The sequence below is a fragment of the Polistes canadensis genome, unplaced genomic scaffold (assembly GCF_001313835.1).
Source record: "Polistes canadensis isolate GaletaPanama2010 unplaced genomic scaffold, ASM131383v1 scaffold_302, whole genome shotgun sequence".
Classification (NCBI taxonomy): Eukaryota; Metazoa; Arthropoda; class Insecta; order Hymenoptera; family Vespidae; genus Polistes; species Polistes canadensis.
This window is the reverse complement of record NW_014569849.1, coordinates 88,912-95,887: the sequence shown is the minus strand read 5'-3', so window position 1 is coordinate 95,887 and position 6,976 is coordinate 88,912.

Below are 6,976 nucleotides of genomic sequence, written 5' to 3'. Positions count from 1 at the left end.
TATAATGTTCGTTTGAATTTAAACAAAAAAAAAAAAAACAAAAAACAAAAAAAAAACCATTATACACGAGAAATATAAATATATATAATAAAATATATAATAAATTGTTTTTTGTACTCGAGAGTAATAAAAAGAAGTCGCTATTTTTGATCGAGTGTGATCTCTGTCATCGAAATTTCTGTCAGAGTCTCAACCAATTGGCATTTAGCCCGTCTTCTCTTTCCTCTTCCACTCCCCCTTTACCCCCCCCCCCTCTCTTTCTATCTTTCTATCTTTCTCTTTCTCTTTTCATCTTAATCTCAAGATGGCGTAATTTTAAACGGAAACGAAATGCATAATGCCGCTAGTTTGCTTTTTTTACTTGTTACTTTTACAAGTTTATTGGCTTTAGCGAATCTCACATTGACAATACTATAAGCCTTATCGTACAAATATTTGTACGGTAAATGTTCTAGAAACGTTAGAATTCTAATCACACGATTCGAAGAAAGGTGAGGAAAAACGATGAGTTAAATTTATTTATAACCGATGGTTTTGTGATTGCGACGGGTGATGGGATGGGGTGGGTGGTTGTTTTTGTTCGGTGTTATAACGGGTGTATTTTTGTTTATTCAACGAAAATAAAAGATAATTTTGTTATAAAATATTAACGGATTAAATAGAAGAAGAAAAAAAAATGAACGATCCCATATCAGTGTTCTTTTTCTGTATTATAAAATGAACATGGTGTCCTAATAAAGAAAATGATATTATCTTTAATTTAGTTTTAACCCCCAAACACTCTTTCTCTCTCTCTCTCTCTCTCTCTCTCTCTCTCTCTCCAACCTAGATCAAAAATTAGTATACACGTTTAATAAATTAAAAATTGTACAAATGTTGTCCCCCTTTTGCATAAGATTCTTTTATCATTTATTTGTTAAATATTTTTGTTCCTAACCGTTCGATACATTCTATATACATATATATACGAACCATATAACAAACGTGTGTATGTATATACGCACAATTTACACGTAGGATTCATACTATCTAAGTACGACGAAGTGCATTCATCTCTTTCAATCCAGTCGTACGATGCTCGTAGCAACACAGAAAATAAACAAATAGCATAGAATTTACCAACAGGAATAAAGCAACCCATTGAAAAATTCACCTTTTAAAACATCGGTACAACCCAAATGATGGAAGGAAGGAAACTTTACCCTATCTTGCTAACGACGATATTTTTTGCATTTTTTCTTTTTTTTCATTTTGGTAAACGAGGAACGTTTTAAATTATGAATAAAAATTTGACGAACGTTGAAAAAGAAGAAGAGGAAGAAAAAAACAAGGAAAACTTCAATGAAATTTACTCATGAAATTTCATCGATTTCTTCTTCTTCTTCTTCTTCTTCTTCTTCTTGTTCGAACTTCCTGTTCGATAATCATGACAAGACGAGGCATGGATAATGCGCCATCGTGATTTATATTCCTAAACAAGTAACACGTGCCAGCTATAACTTTGTATTTATAGGATACTCACAGATGACCGTGCACCTTTGTAAACATATGCACTGTCAAAATGTTCATAGCGAAAATTACTATCGGTGATGGAAACCGTTCACGATTTTGGATTAACCCACACACGTACGCACGCATACAGACACGCACGCGTGCATTCTTAAACTTTTTTTCAATATGTTTATCATTTTTATACTTTTTCAAAGTAAATTCAATTAATCAACCATATTTACAATTTTGATGCAACTTATAAATTATATATTTATTTTCATTTATTTCCTTACAAAATGAATTAATTTATTTTCGTTATTCAATAAATAATATTTGCCAAATGTAAATTATATTTTAAACTAACACAAGAGAGAGAGAGAGAGAGAGAGAGAGAGAGAGAGAGAAAGAGCATAAATGTGTATATAATATTAAATAAATATTAATTCAAATATATCATTTTATAATTTATATATGACAAATATAAATTACGTGTCGTATCAAAATTTNATCATTTTATAATTTATATATGACAAATATAAATTACGTGTCGTATCAAAATTTACTCTTTTTTTTAAAATAATTCACTTTTATATTTATATTAATAATAATAATTAAATTTGTGTTTGTTTTTTTTTTTTAAGAGGATTATATTTATATTTATATATATATATAAATTTATTTGATTAAATAAAAATTATCCCTTTATATTTTATAAATATAAATTTCGTTACGTTATTCATATTTGATTTCAATGAAATAATAATAATTCGAATGAAAATGATAGAAAAGGAACAAAAAAAAAATATCAAACGTAATCTTCTTTCATCGTATAAATATGAATATACACACAAACATATATACGTGTTGCACATCATACACCCTGGACAATTTTCTCATCTTTTACTCGAATTTCATCATCGATATGCTTGAACCTATAGCAACGATCTATGTACAAACAAAGCAGTGATTTATAACCGCAAACAGGTAACACGTCCCTGATATGAGGTAAGTCTATATACGATCCTATTTATGGGGTATCCAGACATAGCATCCACCGATTTCTGTAATCACTATACGTGCAAACGACTACTGTATACGTCGTAACCGGAAGCGATCAAGATCGAATGGAAACGAGATCTTTAAACTTAATTTATTATCAAAATTGTATATTTTTATAAATGTATACATATATCACACATTAAGTTCATTTAATTTACTCATATCAATCTGTTCAATCAAATACGTTGAAACTTACAAACGCGTAATTAAATGTGAATTTTTGGTACTCATTTGAAAACAATAGTTTTATTCGAACCCCAGCCCCTTCCCCCCTCCCACCGAATTATCAACATCGATGAATTTCAATCACGCGAATTATGAAAAGACTCGTTAATTTAATATCAAAGCGTGTTGATATATTTCGCGAACTTTTTTCATCGAAATAAATGAAATCAATGTTTAATAAAAATTAGAGAAGAAAAGTAGAAATAATTTTTTGTTTATATATACATATATATATATATATATATAAAATCACACATACAAAAATTAGTTTTAGTTTCAGTTTTATTTTTAAAGTTTTTTAATTGTATTGAGAGATAGAATATATAATATAGTTGTTTGTTTGAAATTTTTGTAAAAAAGGAAATTGTATCGGAAGCCCACCAAACCCGAAAAAGGGACGGGGAGTATAAATAAATAAATAAAAAAATAAACAATCACACATTTTATACGCGTAATTTTGTTTTTTACGATCTATGAATTAAGCAACCTCATCCCATTTTCAAACGTTCTGTATGCGCACGTGTGTGTATGTGTGTGTGTGTACAATTAGAACGTATCGAATGAAGTTGAACGTGTGCTCGCATAACTAGTTCAGTTGAACGTAACAAAGTAATCGACAACCTTAATCGATCATAGGTATCTAAAGTAGTCTAGGTCTTTGGTGAAATAGCTGTAGAAACGATAGGATAGATACATATTTCCGATCAATACAACACCAACCAAGAGGAGAGAGAGTAGGAAGCTGCGTTCGCGCGATTAATTTCGAGCATCACATCGTCCTTTGTTCGACGAATTGGAGAATCGAATCGCACCGATAAACTTAAACTAAATTCTGTCACAACCTTGTGCTACTTCTAACAAAATATTCGATTGAACGAAATAATTTTGTAATTTTTTTCTTGTTTTTTTTTCTTGTTTTTATTTTTGTTCGACGATTTTTGTTCGATACGCGTGTTTTGTTTGATCATTGGTTAGCGAAATAGAAGAATATTTTGGAAAATGTTATCTTTCAATTTTTGTTCAATTATATGAAAACGAACTTTTTCGAAATATCCACTGAATCGGTGTAATCATTTATATGAAAGTATGTGTCCCAAAGATTTGTGTTTTATCGAAATGAAATATTCTTTAATTTTTATATAAAATGTTTTCTTTGTTTAATTATATATTTTTATTTTTAGCAATATATGGCATCGCGTGTACATACTTTTTTTTTTTTTTAATATTAACTATAAAGATCCGTAGTACGTAAAAATCTGATATGTAACAAAAATTACTTTTATACATTTTTTTTTTTTTTTTATTGAATTATTCTTTTCTTTCTTCTTCTTTTCTATAGAAATGAAATCCTATGAGGACGTTATAGGAAACCTTAGAAAAATGTATTTCGGAATTTCTTTTTCGAAACCATAAGACGAGTATATACCATGCAAAATAAAACATTTTTTTTCTAAAAATCATGTCAGTATAAAAATAAAAAGAAGAACAATGTTACGTGTCGTGTCACATATCAAATTTTTTCATGTAATCGTAAAATCATTTCAAGAACTAATCTAAATATTTTATTATTTTTATTATATTTGAATTTTATTGCTATTGCGCTAAAAAAAAAAAAACAACATAAAAAAAAATACCATAACGTTGCGTTTGTAATTTTGTTTTCTTCGTTTATATTTCGTTTAAATTTCCCCAACAAAAAAAAAAACAATCCTGCTCGTTGTTATTCAACAAAATTTTGTGTGTTTTTTTTTAATTCTTTTTGTTTTTGGTATACTTTATGTTTTATTATCTAACTCAATACAACTCAATTAAATGAACTTCAATAATAAAACTCGATATAGTTTATAACATCTTATCCCCCTAGGGGGATCTTTTCATCCCATCCGCGTAAATTCGTGTACATATTTTGAACAACGTTTCGTAAAACATTATAACGAGACTCGAGATTTCTTTTCAGTATATCTCCCACAGCAGAAAATAAAAAAAAAAACACACGCAATTATAAATAAAACGAATCCCATTCATCCTCCCTTGTTCTCTTTTTTAAATGCTCTGCGCGATTGAGAGGAAAATTCTTTTTTTCTCGTTTACGAATGGAAAAGCACGATGTACATTTAGACGTATACTTTGTTATATACCATTGGTTTTCTTTCGCTTGACAAAATCTGCGATATATTTTCTATTTCTATTCGTTCCTTCTTTTCAACAAAAAAAAAAACAAAAAAAAAATTAAAAAAACTCATGAAAATTGCATCAATAATCAATACGGTAATTCTTCTTATAGTTAATTTTATTCGTTATCTCTAATTTTTATTTCTTCCAATGAATGATACACAGTTGAAAAGTTTTAAACTCTTAACGTAGTAACAATTATTTGTTTGTTTTTTTTTTCGATTATATACTTGCTTTTATTTAAAAAATAAAAATATACGAATTCTTTTTTTTTTTTGTGTTTTTTATCGAGGATCAAGACTTTTCAACCCATTCTTGTACTCTTGATGCACGACATTTGTTTTATTCTCTTCTAATAAAATTCTATTTCACGCGCGTGCACGAAAAATATAATCTTAGTTATATTATTGTTTTAAATATACTTAACAAATGAAAGTGAAAAAGAAAGAGAGAGAGAGAGAGAAAGAGAGAGAGAGAGAGAGAGAGAGATGATATTTTACTATGTAATTTTCTTAAAAAAACTAAATATTAAAGTTCAACGTAACGCAGACATTTCTCATTTCTAAATTAAAAGTAAATCTTTCCTGTCGTATTTCAAAAATTCATGAAAATTTGCGCGACCAATTTTGTCCATTTAATTTAAGATCTTTCAAAACTTTTATATGATGCTAAAATTTACCTCGGTAAAAAAAAAAAAAAAAGAAATACATATTCCAAACGAAAAGAATAATTATCGTATAAATCTACGCGAACTTTGGTGGAAAGAAAAAATTAAATATATACAAAAAATAATCATCTACGCGTGATGATTGTAAACCTAATCGGACTTTGAATTATTTATCCGACGAATTATATCGATAAGTAAAAAAAAAAAAAAACTCATCTTAAAAATTGTACGCAACCCCTACACACTCTGTCTAAATTTCTCATCCAATTAAATTCTCGTATATATTTTTCTAATAATATATATATATATATTATATCTATAAATACATTATTTTTTTTTTTTAATTCTACTTCTCTGTCCAAGAAAGTTTGATCGATTTCGCGTAAATTCCATCGACGAATTAAAGAAAAAGAAAAAAAAAAAAACGGAAAATAAGAGAAAAAATGCAAAAGAAAAAAATTCACACTGTTATATCACATACACCGGAGCTTTTCCTTTTTCTTCTTTTTAAACGACAAGTTTCGTACACTTCTTTTGTTAATTTTAATGGTTTGTTTTTTTTTGTTTTTTTTTTTTTATTTTTTTTTTAAATCTTAATTCAAAAGAACCTGTCCTCGACGATGGACCACCGCGATGTGTCTCAATGAAACGGTATCTATAAACTGAAACTGAATCGAGCCATGCGACCGAAGAAGAAGCCGCCAAGTCGAATACGCTCGACTGCGTCCGGAAAGAGCCGAAAATCACCGAGATCTTTTCTACTAAAAAATAACTAGTTTAAATAATAATAATTAGTCACATTTATTTCACATTGTTTAATAATAATAATAATTTTTTTTTTTATCTTTCTATCGCGTATCAAACAAATAATAATAATTTTTGTTTTTCTTTTATTTTCCTACGCGTATCTCTCGCGTATTTTGATAATCTTTAGAAAGAAAACGAAACATATTATTCATTGTAGAAATTTATCGAATAATAAAAATATCTTCGATTTTCATATAAATCGTGGATGAAGAGTAAACGAGAAAAAACATATCGTATTTCACGAAAGAACATTTTTCAATTCTTTATCATGTTAACATGACCCTCTTACAATATATGCTCGTGACATACTATTAGATTTAATAGGAAGCTTCTTTTTCCCTTTAATTAAAATAAGCTACCCGAAACGTCTGTTATCCTGACAATTTAATCCACATAAACCTTATTTATTAACAAACAAAACCTTTATGTATGTTACTACGGTTGCGAAAGACAAGCATAGAGAAAATTTACGAAGTTAACTTACACGTGTATACTTAACTTATTTATTCGAACTTTATAAAACCTAATTTAGGGAGACAAATTATAAATAATGTT